Consider the following 17,291-nt stretch of genomic DNA (forward strand, 5'->3'; position numbering starts at 1 on the left):
TGAAAAAGACACTACACTGATTAAATATATTTAATTTATATTCAAAACTGTACTGATAATCAATCAATCAGGTAATTCTTCAAGCAAAAATGATAAATATGTTCTGGTCCGAAGCTTCTAGAAGGTGAAGATATTCTGCTGTCTCTGATTATTATAATTTTTTCAATCGAATAAACTGTGTTTTGAAGTGCTGGTTGGGCAGAACAAGAAGTTTCAAAACTTTTGAAAACAACTTTCTGACATATTTCTGGGAAATAAGTTAAATGATTAAAATCATCCTTATTGGAAGCCTTAATTTGTTACAAACTGCAAATGTTTTAACCTGCTTTTGAATTAATTCTCCAAACAATGCAGTATTCAGTATATAATATTGGATCCATCTGACAAGGCCTTCAGACTTAATACTGCCTGTACGCTAAATCAGACCATAAAAAAAGTGCTTTAAAGGACTGGTGACCCGTGTCTTAAAGTGAAATACATAATGCAGTAAATTTGCTCAGTCACAGAGTGGTTCCTACTCATAAAATGCCGTATTACTTTATATCCTATAAGTTGGATTAAAGTAGAAAAACACCTTAAATTTTAATTAAAGCTGAATATCATAAAACACTGGATACAGCTATAATCGCGATTAGGAGGAAGTGTGTATAAGAGTCCATTTGGATGTTGCATGATATAGTGACACACAGAATCAAATATAATGAGCTGTAAAAATTTTATTCTGTCAGAAAATATCTTGACTAGAACTGCAGCATAAGATAATCCATAAAAAAACACATGAAATGTTAATAGATTTTAATGATTGATGCAAAGATAATTGGAATGTCAGAAATGAAGAAGTATAGAAGAACAGAGGTGTTTTGGATTATAATGATTGAGCTGGTGGCAGGGATTCAATCAAATTACAGCCACTGCAAAAAACCTGATACAAAAATGACTCCTCTTGATTACGCGAAATGATGAAAACCTGAAAAATCTAACTGCGATTGAATTCTGTTCTTTTTCATCCTTCACCCCGGAGCTATTACATAAAAAAGTGAATGATGGATGGACGGACGATATGAAATGCTGTATCTCACCGTGTTGTAAATGCCACATTAAATAAAAGTTAGCAACTTCTAGTCAGGTTCAGACCAATTCAGATACTTGAATAGAGACTCTAACCCTTTACTCAGGAATCTGGAGCATTTAGAGCAACTTCCAGCCATGAAAAATACAGAATATCTGGTCAAAAAGCATCGTGATTATCAGTGCACATGCTTTTGAATGCCATGGAAACGGGGTGATAACTTTGACTCCTGCAGCCAGTGGTTACGCACAAAAAGGTAAAATAATATCTGATAACAGGCGTAAAAACAGTAGAAAACCTGTTCATAGTTACAGACCAGGGTGTATGCAAAAGGAGCTTGACCCCACCGTGACCACAGTCAGTGGAGTTATTACACTGACTACAAAGAACCACTGCTACCGTGGGTTTATAATTTAAGGCCTATTCAATAGCCAAGGGTAAAACAAACATCACCTCCCCAGTATTTAGATTAGCTTTACTCCCTAGTCATTTGAAGGCAATAAATAGGTCAGGTGAAACTAAATTGACTGAGGCAAACCCACGGGTTGTTGGCAGCGCTTTTCGTGTGGAGTAGCTTTGGTCTGTTCGCTGGAACACTGTTTTCATCCAGTGAGAAAGCTCAGAAGAAACTGAATTTAATCTAATTCCAAAACTTAAAACCTCAAACTCTGATCCGGCCTCAAGTAGACGCAAAGCAAGGCGGACTTTATAGAGATACAGGGCTGAACTGAGTGGAGAATCGAAGGGGCAAATAAGCACCTTTCCCCCTATGGCTAATCATTGCAACCTATAAGTACCCCGCAAACCTATTTCCTCAATCAGCTCTCAACTTTGAGCGGTGCGGTTGTACAATAATACATTATTATCTTCCAAAGATAGAGCAATTCATTCATTTGAGTGATTTCTGTCATTCTTTTTCCCCTCCCTTTTCTCTCCCTTCTCTTACTGGTTGGAAGTCAGCAGCATTCAGCTGGAAATAGGTAATGTCACGTATTTCCTGTGAACCAATCAGAATTCAGCGTATTACAAATCAGGATCTGAGGACACTCTTGTCGTTGATTGGCCACTGTCAATCAAATGTAATAAGACCACAACAACACTGTCCTAATGAAGATTGAGCTGATTTTATTTGCGTTAAATGATTTCTAAATAATATCTATGGATGTTTTTTGTGAACTTTAGTTTCTTTTAATTCTCAGTTCGCCAGATTTACATATGTTGTACACAGTGGTTCACGAGTTAGTGAAACCTGACCTGAAGGACTTTCCCTTTAAAACTTAAGACGGTCTACAAATAGCACACACAAGCATGAAGCAATACACCTAATAAGAAGTTACTGTCAATCACAGAACCAAAAATGCCTCCTTGAACAAATTGCTATTCTTGTCACGTCACGCTTCTTGTACTGTACAATAACACTGCAGAGCGGAGCGGCAGGCTGCACAGGGGTGTCCTACTTTAATAAATGAGCTGGAGCTCATGTGAATGCAAAGACATCACTCGCTCCAGAACGTCCTTATGTAACCACACAACGTTGTGACAAAGTAAATTTGAGACACATTGAGCAGGTTCGCACTTGCGGAATTATCTGAGGGTTTTCCACCATGTTTTACTGCAGATATACTCGCAGGTACCTCAAGATTGTCCGTTGAAGTGCGTTACCGACATAACTCCCCTCCCACACATATAATCTTTAACAGTAGTGCAATTGAGGGAGATGAATGCTGACTTCAAGGAGGGACTGAGTGAGATGTAGCTCTCAACACTGAGGCTATTGACTTGTGCTTCTCTATATCTAAATAGAGTTGGTGACTTCACACCAACTCTGAAATATGTAAAGGGCAGCTGGCAGATGGAAATTGATGACAGGTTTAGGAGTCATTAGTAATGATACTGTCTGGCAGCAGAAGTACTGAAGAGTGGCCCTGCGAGGGCGATCCTGGCTGTCTCTAAGCCCCCTGGAAACAACATGTGGCAGGGGGCCTACTGCGAAGCTCCATCTATCAAGGCATCGATATGTAGTAATTGTCGGCGCTGCATGTTCAAAAAACCTCAGATAGTATGATCAGTGCTGGTTGCTGAGCAGTATTTTCACAATGCCAAAACTATTAGAGTCATTAGTGGCCCTGCTGCGGTGCAATCTTTAGTCTATCCTGAGGGTGACCGTTTGAGAATTGCAGGAACACAACCAAGCTGTAAAATTACATTCGCTATATTTGCTCAGATCTTGTCTTGATTCACAGCCGAAATTGCTTTGAGGAGGACTTTCCAGCAAACAATAACGATTAGTTTTTACAGTTGAGCTGCTCAGAGATTTGTTGTTATGTCGCCTTGACTGTTTTAAAGACTTCACTTGATGTTATGGCTCCATTCGAGAGACATTCTGTTGAGGGACTTTATGGCCCTCTAAGCAAACAATCGTTTAAATTCAATTAAGACTATGAAATGGCGCCGTTGAAAAGCAGTCCTTTAAAAGATTTGTTTTTTTCGTGCAGTTTTGACCTACTGTATGTGCAACGACTACATCCAGCTCAGTGTATATATATATGTATATATATATAATGCACGCGACAGAAGGTAAAGTCGTCGGTGTATGCGCTGTGAATAAAATAGAATCATTAGCACAAAGCGCCACATAATGAGGAATAAACAATAATGGGATGAACCCACTGTGCTTCTGCCCATTAGAGAATTTCATAATTAGCAATTAGTGGTCATTGCATTATAGTCAGTGCAACTCAAATCTGGCTGAAGTGTCTCCACTCACTTACCTATCCTGAGGCACTGCAAATAAAATATCCCGCTGGATTCAGGCGTGATTAATGTCTGTCGCAAGAAGGGCTGCAATGGCAGATTAGGCATGATTATGAGTGGGCTCATTTATTTTCAACATGTCATTATCTTTTACAACATTGACTAAGCAAATGGCCATAGTGTGTTTATGAGTTACGGATGTGAGCTGAGTGTTTCCTTGATCCTTGATAGTTTGTCAATAAAAAAAAAATTTTCTTTAAAAAACAGTTGATGAAGGGAAATGAAACACGGAAAGGAAAACTGCGTCACACACAGGTACAATAAAGCGTATGAATTTTAATACAGAAAATTAAAAAGAGTTCTGAAAAGAGCTTTGTTATCGAATGACAATAGAATCTGACCAAAACCGTATATCAGCGTATGGGGACCAAGATGTGCAAATATGAAAAACTTTTTTTCATAGTTTTTATAGAAAATAATGTGCAGAAAATGCTGAGGATGATTTGGACAACACATTTTATTTATAAGATATCCTGCCTTCATTATTGTGTGTAATAACTACATATGAGACTTTATCGCAAAAATGTTTGTGTATCTGTATATATTTGTATCTATTACACCTGCTGATAAGGAGATATCATTTTCTTTTGCCCCCTAATATCGCCCCCAAGGTCAAACATCATACAGGTTCTCAATGAAACCTACAGTGATAATGGAAAATTATATGATAAAATTAAATGCACAAGCTATTAGTAGAAGATCGTAAACGATTAACAACCAATTTTACAAGCTAAAAACAAAAAAATGCCAGAAACTATCACAACTGTTATGTAAAAAATTAAGAGTCAGATTTTAAAAAGAGCAAGAAAACTATAAATCTAATGGTATGATGTCCTGTATATGCTGAAAAGTTAAACAGACACTGAGTCCAACCACCTTGAACACCCTCTCTTATAATTTCCTCCTCGCTCATTGCCCCGCTGATCCAACAATATCTTTATCAAACATCTTGTATCTTGTCCTCATTAATTCCCATGTTTTCACATTGTCCTCAAAAACTTAATTATGAAAACAAAAATGTTCGACAGCTTTTTTCCCCTGCATTACCAGGCGTCTCGTCATTTTGACCACTCCGATAAATTTAGATGAGCTTGTTGAGCAAACGTGAATAATTGATAGCTGTTTTCCGATGGCTTGATTGTCACAAACCAGGACAAATAGAGTGGAATAGAATCATAAAATATTCACTCCAGCGTTGGCCCGAAAACTATTAATTCCAAAGTCATTTTTACATGGATGCAGGTGTCCTCGCGCAGACAAGGTAACTTGACCATGAACTCTGAGGTGAGAGGACAACAAATAACAAATGTGCTGAAGAAATGTGTCTTGTTGTTGTTGTGTTTTTTCTTCTCCTACAGCACGCTTCACAGCTGGAGAATGTCGACCAGATAACATCAAGGCATTCAGGCCTCTTAACTGCGGCCAGGTAGCCTTCGGGTCAAGGTTCAAAGAGAGTTATCTCCAGCAAACACAAGCCTTCACTCTGTCCCTGACATTTCTTCCACTTGGCGCCGCAACATATTTCACGGTGATTGTATTTTGGTGCAGTTGTAAACACCTCTGCAACCCTTCCAGTGAGCATCTCGCACTCAACAAATGAAGCAACACAAACCGTGAGCTTTCACTTCCAATAAACATCAACCTGCATAATAACAATATCAGCACGGTCGCTCCCAAACTGTGTCAGACTGATCTGATTACAGATATTTTATTTGTTTATTTATCTATTTTTTCATGTGAGCTTAACTGCACCGGACGGTTATGTCTTCATTTTTAAATGTGGAAAGTGAAAATGCAAAAAAAAGCACAGGAAAATGATTCCATCCCCTTTGGATGGCCAAATATCTTTTTTCCCCCTCTCTTCCACCATAATAATCAGTCATGGTGGAACTGGATTCAAAATAATAGTTGAGCTCAATCTCAGCCTTTACATCACGATGACTTGGTGCCATCTACTGTTAATATAGAGACCATATTGCTTGGGGATGTTGTGCATTTGCAAAAACAACTCAGACTGTGGCAGCTCAGACTTTAAATGTGTGTTCTGTGTTGTGTAAATGTGCTCTCTATTTATGTGTATTTTTACAGCAGTCCAAAGAGATATATATTTCTCTCAGACACAACATCAGCATGCCATATGAAAGAACACGCTTCTGTTCTGCTGATCAACACACAGACTTCATGTATCTGACAGCAAATTATTTTAATGGTGTTGTATTTCCATAGGCTTGCTGTGTGTCCCTTTTATCATTTTTGTAGAAATACTGGGCAATATTAAAGACAGGTCTCGCCACAAAAAACTCACAATGCAGCACAGGCCTACTGTATAAATAATATTTTTTACAGACTTACAGACTTCAGAATTTCAACATGGACCCTTCCTTCAACGGGTGTGTGTTGCCGCCACGGACAAGTTGGATTGTCGGAGTAAGGTATTCATTAGCATATCATTGACACAGATTAACATACATTAACATATATTACGGCTGAATTAATCATGGCATGTGGTAGAACTTGGAGAGGCATCTGAAAACAGTCTGCTCTGAAGTCGATTCAAGGAAGAAAGCACAGTAATAGCATAGTAATCTCGCAGCGGCTCAAATAAGCCCATACAGCATGTACAGTAGCAGGCTATGATATCCGGGCTCCCACATACAGCTCACTCATTGATTTTTCATATTCAGCATCTTGCGTTTACTCGTCGTGGCTGATTTTCTCATTAGTGAAGGATTTGGTTGTAATGTAGGTGCGCTACTTTTTTTTCTCTTTTTTTTTTATTGAGTTGTTTTCCATTGATAAAATTATGCTAATATAAGTACAGCTGGTCCACATCTGGTTTTGAGGACAAATGCAGACAAATGTGTTTTTGTCACTGTGTCTATGATGGGTTCTGTTGTAAGTGGTTCTATAGGTAGAGATGTTTCCTTAGTTTTTTTCTAATTTTCATGTTAGGCTCAAATTGCATTTTTGTCTTTTAATTTGTATTTTGTGTTGTTTTATTAGCGATCACTCTGTGGACGCTAATTTGGTTTCAAACTAAGAGAAAAAAACATGTCCCAAATTTACATCTTGACGTTAGCTGATAAGTTGTAACCAAAAGCACAAAATTACCGATGATGATGATAGTGGGACATTTTGACATGACGTGTTTACCAGTTGAAAGCGACTAGAAACCTGATAACCAGTCAAAGTTGCTACTGTCTCAGCTTGCATTCACTGGTTTAGTGCTGAGTTTCTCAAAACCTTGAGGTTGGCACGCCAACAGGGTTTCAACATGGAGGAGATTGTCATGGTACAATAACAATCTCATGAAATATCAAGGTTTTTAACAATATCATGGCATGCAGTATTACATTATTTCTATTATTTTTATCAGTTACAATGACCTCAAAAGAATTTAGAAGAGACAAAAGATTATGTCCTGATAGACGTGAATCTTGATTTCGACTTGAAATAGGGTATATATATATATATTATATATAATTCAATTTTTTACAGTATAAACATAGACAAAGCGAAAAGCTTCACTTCGTGTATGTACAATTTGTGTGTATTTATCTTAATGTGTGAATTAATCATTTAGAGATGTCTTTATAAATATGTGACCAGAGACAATAATTGAAGCTTTTTAAGCTAACTCACTTCCAGTTGTCTTTCCCTCGTTTTCAAAAAAAGTTACATGGCAGCCTCAACCAGTTGTTCATGAAATTTTGACACAGAGTCTTTACTGTGTGAAGTTCCTCATCAGTAAAAAATATCTTCCTATCCCTTGGACTGAGGGCAGAAAAGTTATAAACACTGAATCAAGACATGTTTTATAAGAATAACATATCAATCAACTGAAAGTCTTCCTGCAGCCCACAAATCCAAACCCCTCTCAGCCACAGAACAGCAAATCCACAAAATGAATTGATAAATAAAGTGAGAAAGTCTGAGAAAGGGGGGGGGGGGGGGGGGGATTAAACTAACACATCAAATGTCACCGATTCCATTATCAGCGTTTTGGTCATGGCTACTTTTGTGGTTTGCTATCTCTGTGGAACACACAGCTGGGGTCCTATCTAGGTATGAACACAGATTCTGCCTTGGGCCCAGGTAGCACATTATGTGGCAGCGCTCGTGGAGATGAACACTAAGCAGATAATGTCATTCCTTCCAACACTCATCATTAACTCCTGACTGCCAGGCATATTGTTAAAGCCCTTATTGAGGCAAGGCCATATCATTGGTAGTATGACTCAGGTCCTGACCGCCTGTTCCACTCAGTTAAGAGTAATACGAATAGTTTCCTTTTAAACAGTACTTAAACAGCCCTCAAAGTGCTCTTAAAATTGTAATGTAATGAAAGTGCCATGCATGAAACTGGAATGCAAGTGCCCGAGCGGCTAGTATCACTTGAAAAGGGCCATTTAAAAAGGCAAGCTGCAGCACTTGATGGACAGCTTCTTCTCTGTGTTGCAACATGGAAGGGGGCTGACAACTCAAATTATATGGTTATTACACCGGTCCAGTCTGGCTGTATGGCTCTGCTGACACCTCCACAATAAACATGACCCATCACACACCAAGCTTTTTGCCAGTCAAGAGCTCGGGCATAATGAAAAGCAACTTCTATTTTTCACTCTACCTTGAGTGCCTACTTCAGCCTGTCCTTTAGGTTCAGATAAACAAAGCACGACAGCGCTATGCGAACAACACATTGTTTTAACTTAAATGTCAGCTGACGATATGTATGAGTCAGTCAGAACAGCTTTACAGTGGCCTTTGCTGTGAATATACTGCAGAAACTCAGTACCAAACAACCCAAGCACACAGACTTAAACTGACACTGAACACTTTCAGGAGAGCTCAGAATAATTTAACATAAGCAAAGACTATCTAAGTTTAAATTTTTCTCCATAACTTTCCATTAAATCTCACGTGGTATTTACTCCCTCAGTGTGCTTGAATGCTTGTGTTGCAAACTGAAAAGAATGAAAATGAAGATCTTCTAAGAAAACCACTGTGCTTGGAAACATTGGTAGAGAGTGGACAATGTCCCTCTAAACTGTGCTCATGCTTAATAAATAATTCACAACCCATGGTGTAATTGCAGTTTTTAAAATCATTAATTTATAGTAATTGATGACCCAAAGGGCCATGTCTCGCACTATTAGCCAGGTGAATTTGAATACCTTTGCTCTCCAGTGTAGTGCAACATCAAGGACCACATTCATTTCGTCCTGCCAAATGATTATTTTTAAGTGCGTAGAGTGTACAATAGTTGTTTACGAAAAACTCCTTATAACCTCGAGTTCAACTCTGAAACTGAACTGAACATCATCCAAAGTCATAAGTCAAGAATTCATCTTTGAAGCTTATGATGCTGCACAATCAATGAACTCACAAAAGTGATGGATCCTTTTGCAAAGAGACTGCTCTGTTGAAAAAAACGACAGCTAAATACAGTGGAACACTTACTGACGGTAGTTGCAACTCATTGCATGAGTTGAACTGAGGTAACATTTATTTTCTTTTTGTTATTTGCCAAAAGAGATAGGGACATTTTGGAACAGAATCCTGGATTTCATTATTCAGATCTGCATCCAGATAAAGAGAAAGAACAGCTAATCAGATGCATACAGAGGAAAAAAATGAATCCAGTTGTACAAATGTACACTGTCGTTTAAATTGTGGAAAGCACCCAAAAACGCTCAAGGTGACCGGATTTCCTGCTCTTTATTGAAGCGCTTGCCCCCTTCAGTAGACTCTGCATGTCCCTACTGAGATGGGCTTATGAGTTTTACCTTGGGCCATAGATGTACCGGCCAAAGCATTAATAATACATCATACTATATTACACACAATTCATATTATATATGATATGAACAAGAATAACGTGACAGTGTCAATCTGTACTTTTGTAGTCGTTCACTAAAAGTAGAGTAAATGACTTCACTGGAGATATTTGGAGGGGTGGCAGTCAGAAAATAGGTGAATCTCACTGCTCCACATTTTTCGTCACAGTGATTTCATGTTTATCATCGAAAGTGTGTCACTTTCGAGGGTTTCACTATCACATGGTTGATGTTCAGAATAGACTCTTTATTATTCTGAGATAATGCTATAACCAAGCCGATACCCACCTCGATACATCCTAGCAGATCTTTTGACGAGATATTATAAAATATGCCTTCTGGTACGGCCTGACGGGCTCGCGTCTTACACGGTGGATGGAATCCGTGGTGTGTTGAGCAACTCCTCGCACTTCCTTAGGGGAACGATTTATACATAGCACAATGCCAAACCAGGAGAAAGGCCTGACAGCCTCAGAAATGGGAATGTCAGATATATGACTGAAGTTTTTTATGCCAGTTTTTCTGGTTGTATTGAGTTCTGTGGTCGGGGCCAGGGAATACTGAGGCCTTAGAGAGATTCAATACAGACATTTTGTTGATGTTCTCAGAGATGCTCCGCTTGACATTTTGACACCACTTCTATTAGTTTAGTCTATTTCCACCACTGGCTTGTCAGTCAAAATGCGAGAGATGCTGGAATCTGAATTAGTCTGAATATCCAATAACAGTTGATTAAGCATGCGTGAAGGTCCCTCAATTAATTATCTAGGACTGTGGACTTTTATCAAATAACCAATTATACGAAATAAAGCAAGACCCAAATTAATAATTTTTGCACCATAGCCCGGTTCTGTACAAGTACAATTGACATTTAGGTAAGGGTAAACTGTTTCAGATAAGTAATAGTGATTGCAAATAGTAAGAGACAGGAGCAATTAAGTGGTTTCTTTATGCAAGTTTTGGTATGTGACTGAGTAAAAATGACATGAATGCTGTGGGGTGAAATTAGATCTTTAAAGGAAATAGTTGTGACACAAAAAAAAATTATTTGCAGAAAGTAGAGATGTGTGTGATCAGTCTTCTAGTAGATTAAACATCGCCACACTCACTAGTCAGCACCAGAATTACTACTCAGTTAAGATCGTTATTATTATTATTATATTAATGCACACATATCTCATCTTAGTACAATTTGACTTTGACATAAAATGTTTCTTCATAAAAAAACATGGTTGCATTTAACATATGTTCATAACGGCAGTATAAAACACTGGCCAGGAGTTTTAAAATAGGGTTGCATAAATCCCATAAACAGAATCTCACATATACGTCATTATATTCAATCTCAAACATGCACAAACTACATGACTTGAAATTTAACGGCACATCACACATGACAGGATATCCACCTCAAGTGGTGTCGTGGGTCAGCCGATGTAAACAAAATGGAGACCGACATGGTGCAACAACTTGTGGTGCTGATCATACATTGCGGTGAGAAAAAACAAAAAAACGGAAGAGACACGTCTGGAGCGGTGGTCGACATGGGTTGTCTATTTTTCAGCAAGAACTGAAGGTGAAACTCTTAACTGTCAGTTGTACAGGTGTATCTTTCAGCGCTAGCATGCTAGCTTATGTTAGCCTCAAGAGCTAGGGTGTTTAGTCGGAAGGTTTAAGACTGGATCTGGAAACCTCTCACATTACCAGATAATCAGCGCCAAACTTTCGTACGGACTAGGAATCCAGCCAAGATTTCCTGTCCGATTGGGGAGGAGCAAATCAGGCTTAAATAGGCAATTATTATTTTATTTAGACTAGTGTTAGCCAATTAGTCTTAGTTTAAATTCCCGTATAAATGTCAGGGCGTATTATTCATAAAAGAAAGCTATAAATGGTTTCGAAATTGTTCGATCACAGCAAAATATTCCTGTCGTACTATCTGAAAGGACTTTAAGTGTTAGAGATAGTGTCCTTTAATCTTCCCCAAGGGCTCAGACAACTACAAATTCATGTAAATATTCCCGTGCACTTCTGCTCCTAGTGTGCCAGTAAGGCGCAATGCCTCTGCAGAACAGCCTCTTCGTTTCCAAAAAGCCAGTTCGGGGGATGGGGGGATGGTGCCCTTGATGGTGCATACATACTGGTGGCTGAAATTATATGCAAGGCCACCATTCTAAAGAATTCAACAAAAGGGCCATCCAGTGGCCTAGCATGGCATTGAAATGGCAGTCTTGGCCATGCATTGTTTGACACGTCACAAAATGGCAAAGCAGTATCTCTTTAGCTCCTAGAGGTCACGGAGGATGGATGCACCACTAATCTCTGACACTCACTCTGTAATGCAGTGAGGGGTTGGGGGGGGGGGGGGGGGGGGGGTTGACACAAACTGGGGCTTTAGATAACTTTGCTATCCACCAGTGACCTCAAATGCAGAGACATCTCTGGGCCCGCTGTGCTCCGTCAACCAAATCCTTCTTACTACTCGGTGGCTTCAGACAAGAAGACGTTGCCCGCCCCACAAGGATAAATCCCAGCCAAGAACAGACTATATATTAATCTGATATTGTCTTTTTATTGTTTGGGGAATAATGCAGTGGAAAGCAATGATTGATCGGAGGGCTTGAGAGACTTCTATATTGTCAAATTGGTCCACTTAGAGATCCGCGGATGTTCCTCCAGGGGGCATGATCTCACAAATCCAAAGAACAAAAGTGTCATCATGTCCAAGGGTTCCTGAGCGCTTCCTCTCGACACTAAAGAGCAAAAAGTACAGACATCCAAACCTGCTAGCTCCCTGTTAATGGATTATCAATGATTCCATCAATAAAACATTTATTATTTCATAAAATGCTTCTTTTTCATTAACATGATGTCCGTGCTGTTTAGACGGTGTTTAATAGTTTCTGTAATTACGCGGTTATAATGATCAAACCGTGCAGTAAAGTTCACAAAAGGAGGGGACAAATGGTCTCCAGTAGAACTTCGGTGGACGGATAAATAGTGACCCAACTGTATCTGCCGCTTCACCCCGAGAGGGAATATTATCAGGGAGGTTTGTGGTTTCATTGATTTCAGGACTGCAATCATCCCCATCTGATGTAGTGGGCTGAGGGCGGCTAAGTGAGACCGTGCAGTCTCTGTCTGACAGTGAGACAACTTTGAGATAGCTTCAGTAATAACAATCTACCAAGTGAGTTTAAAGAGTTATTTCCTGTAACCACAGGAAGCCAAATCAGTGCCGCTTTGTTCCCAACAATTGTCTAAAACTGTCTAATTACACAAGATGTCCCTATTTGGTCTTTTTATTTGTCTTTTACCCAGAAATGTCCGATTTTATGCTTTGTATTTCCAAAAGCCACAGTTTTCTGTAATTAGCATTCTGTTTCTAAACTTGCTCCTACTTTTCTTCACTCACTTTTGTCTGATGGAGCACATTCACAGGATGACCCCATTTCTATAGTCTCCAGCAACCAAAAATTGCATAAAGAACAAAACATCTCTAATGGCCCTCCCTGAAAATTATCTCTGTACAAGTCTCTAATGGTGCTGTCAGGAGTGAGTTTCAAACCATTAAGCAATTTGCGGTGAATCAGGGCACACGGAAATAAATTGAATTCACACTAGCTGCGGTTGAAAGTTCTCAAGACAGACGGAGACGAATATGCTGGTGCTGTTTATTTCTGAGAGAAGAGGCTCTGGGAAACCAACGCACCACCATATTTGGGTTTTTTTTTTTTTTAAAAAGGCTTAATGAATGATGATTTTATCTTCAATGCCCTTTCCTCTTTTTAAGCAGTCTTGACAGCACAGACATTTCAATCGACTGTGCGAATGCTAAAAGGAAAGAAGGGGGGAAAAAAAGCATTGTCTCTCTTCATTCTTCATTCATCATGTGCGTATTTGGGTTTTAGGTCAAATTTAATACAGAAGATATCCCCACAAAAGCCCCTCAAAACTTTTGGCGCCTTGACATCTGTATGATTACAGAGAGCTTATATATAGGGTATATGACATCCGCCATGAAAATAAACATGGTGAATTAATCAGCTGTGCTTTAATGGGTATGTATTTATGGAACTGGATTCTGAAAGCCTACTACGCCTGTGCTGCATCGTGCCAGACCTCAATCCACAGACCTTTGGGAGCAGTACTGAGGATCCTCGTTTCTGTCATCTGGCATTGTTGTACTATTCTTTCCGCATGTCAGTAGCATAAAGAGAAAAGAGCTCTGGAACATTCTTTTCTGCAACCTAATCTTCATCCAGAATAGTAACTTTATTAAGTGCTGCCCACAAAAGGTGACCACAATTAGTACTTATTTATGAAATTATAAAAAAAATAGAGATGACAAGTTTACTTTCCTCATGCAGGTTTTTCATAGATGCATTTCCCCTCCAACTCAATCAACATGATCATCTCTTGCTATGAATATGAAACCGTGTTGGTCACCAGAGCATTATCCATAATGAATTCTGATAACAATTAAATAATTTGGTCATTTTTGTATTAACTCATGTGTCCAAACGCAGTGTATTATCCAGTTTCGCACAAATTAAAAAAAGAAAGTACCACTCAATTTCTAGGGGTGATTATCTTTTTAATTTTAGCCAACGTCACAACAAAATGCCGTGATAAAGTTCTAAAACAAAAGAAATACAATCCAACTAATCTCACAGTGCCCTGACTAGATAATATACAATAACACAAATAAATATGAGGAAAATACTGAATTGATGATAAGCATACTTGCCTCTACTTGCTAAAAAATATCCAGATGTCAAGGTGCCCTTCCCTCTAACAAAATCGGGTGCACGCACGCACGTACATACGCACACTCAGCCACAGAGCTCACACGGTTCAAGTTGTCACATTTAACAACACAGCACAGCACGAGCAGCCCAGACGTCCTGGCCGCGTTTTATCTACCTATTAAAGTCTCGCTAACAATGAACTTCCTAAACAATCAGTAGTCATCCAGCTTCGTGACAATATCACCAGTCAACAACAAACAATCAGTCGCGTTCGCTGCAATAACATTGAAAGGAAGTGCATCCAATTTATCTTTATTAAATCAATAGGGATTTGATAGCCTTACCTGCAGTGGAGTGCTTTGCCCAGTGTTGGAGCTGTAAGTGTCTGGTGCATTGGGACAGGGGGAGTTCTCTGGTTCACTTGTTGTTTGTCGGGGATGGGGTAGTTTGCTGTGTGGCTGGAAGCGACACTCCTAAGGGCCCACTGTGAATAGAGGTCAGGATAATAGACACAGTCACACAACAAAGACTGATAATCCTGTCTCGCCCCACAGCTCCCGTGTTGCAATCAGACATTTTAAGGGCAGTTAAGTTGCAGCGAGGGGCGGCTGAATGAACCGCGGTTAGGAAAGACTCCCAAGCTCCCATTATGGACAGTAACCGGTGTCAATTCGCAGCAATTAGACCACTCAGATGTGTCAGTAGACAGGCCTCAAATTAATAAATAAATAACGTCGACCACAAGTGCTCGCTGATATAGCCTTTTGAGTCATTTGAGTCTCCCAGTGGTCTATTTCAGTGCAGAACACTTAGTCCTTCAAAAAGTGACGAGGTGTACCTCCTTCTGCCCACTTATCCTGGATGACCTTTGAGTGAAAATAGTCCTTTGTGAGCAAGTTGCTTAAATCTGCTTTTATTGGTTGTCGGAAACATTTGTTTTAAGTGGCAGAGATCCTTTAATGCTGCTTCATTATCAGTTCAAACTGCTGAGATAAACAAAACAGCAAGCAAAAGGCACTTACAGGCTAATTCCTGCAGTACATAAGTCTAATCTGACACAAGCATTAGCAATAACTTAAGGAGCTTATAAGTAACACTGAAAGATACATACATCTACGCCACCCCCGAGAGGTCAACACACTGCAAGTAAAAAAGACAATTTGTATAAAACTATTTTCAATGCATAGATATATTTAATATTCAAACAGTTACACACGTGCAAAGTATTTAGAATACAAGATGCAAATACACGCACACAATTGATTAGCTGTCAGTGGTTGAATTATTTGTCAACTGTTTCATAATCAATTGAAACAAAAGTCACACTTATTATCCTAAAATTTGAATATTTACCCCACAATGACAGTAAAGAGAATATCTTTCGGTATTGGACGAAGATATTTGAGGATGCTTTGGGAAAAACCCTGATCAACTTGATCATTTGCTGGCTTTTTATGGAGCAAAGAAATAGAATAATTTAAAAAGTATCAACAGATTTACCAAAAATGATATGACAAATAATAATAATGAGTCACAATACAATAATGCTCTGAAAATACACGTTGTTCGCAGAAGATGCTAGTGACATGGCTTCAACATGCTTACTGTTGCCACTGCAAGTCATGACGTTATTGTGCTCAAAAAGTTACAGATCAAACAGTATTCAGCTTTCAAGTTGGGAGGAGATTTTTTTAACAGTCACGTAGCCCAACAATGGCACCACGACCACCAACACTGATGAAGGTGAGGATGAGCAATGCTGGGATTGTGTTGGTGATGAAGAACTCTGTGTCACACAAATGAAAGTGATTCATCAAAAGTTGACAGGCAACATTTAGGAGGGACCTCCAGGGTTGGCTGTTACACTCTCTTACCTCATCATGCAGCAATTATCTTACAGATTTTTTAATTACAAATGAAGCTGCTTTGAAGACTGCGGCCACAAGGTGCCGCTGTACAACCTGAGCATGTCAAAGATCTTAACTGTCTCATGATAGAGTATCACAAGATAAATGTCTAAACTCCCACACTTAAGGACAAACAATCTAAATCAGTGGATTTATGCAGGAAACCATGCGCAATGTAACAAAATACCATTTGGTGCAATGTGCAATGGGTCACTCCAGCGTTCATTACACCGTCTATCTTTGAACGTCTGTTGATGTTTTCCAATATTTTGTTTTCAAATTCCTTGAAATTTACATTCATTTTCAATTTAGATCTGCATGATCCCACGTGGTAAATGAATGCAGCAGTTCAGACTACACATGCACAGACGGTACAGCACCAGAAGTCGTCATGCAGTAGACATGTGTCAACCAAGGCCCAGCAGTCCACCTTAATTCAAGCACACCAAATCCGCTAGAACAGCTACTGTAGCTAGATCCAGATTTGTTTTTGGATCCCAAAAAATGTTTGTATTCACTCACAGATATGAGCCAATTAAATAAGCCAGATTTTTTTAAATCAACGTCCATGCATTACTGCCTACAAAAATAACGAAACATTAAAGAAAATGAAAAAAAATCCTGGATCCTTTCGTCTATCTGGATCTGCACCAGAAGTTAACACGGTCTGTTCTGGGCTGAGACCCATCCTCCATCCAAGTTTCATGGAAATCTTTTGGCTAGTTTGTTGTTTAATCCTGCTGACAGATCGACCAACCAACAAACAAATGGACGAGGGTGAAAACACAACCTCCTAGACCCAACTTCACATGTCCACGCTGTGTGCAACCCTTTTTAGTGTCCTCTGGGATCACGTCTGTTGTGTTTTGGTGTGTTTGGAGAGCTTTTCTTGTTTTTATTTGTGTTGTTTGTA

General features: G+C 39.2%; 1 protein-coding gene across 2 annotated transcripts in view; it reads right to left on the reverse strand.

The window, feature by feature from the left end:
- adgrl2a (adhesion G protein-coupled receptor L2a) overlaps positions 1–14,898 on the reverse strand; it is a 207,298-nt gene extending 192,400 nt beyond the window's left edge. For both annotated transcript variants that reach the window (XM_030432608.1, XM_030432604.1), the window contains exon 1: positions 14,816–14,898. The gene's annotated coding sequence lies outside the window, so the exon portion shown is untranslated. The remainder of the gene's footprint in view (positions 1–14,815) is intronic.
- Positions 14,899–17,291: the final 2,393 nt, after the last annotated feature.

Source organism: Sparus aurata, chromosome 11 (genome assembly GCF_900880675.1).
Source record: "Sparus aurata chromosome 11, fSpaAur1.1, whole genome shotgun sequence".
NCBI lineage: Eukaryota > Metazoa > Chordata > Actinopteri > Spariformes > Sparidae > Sparus > Sparus aurata.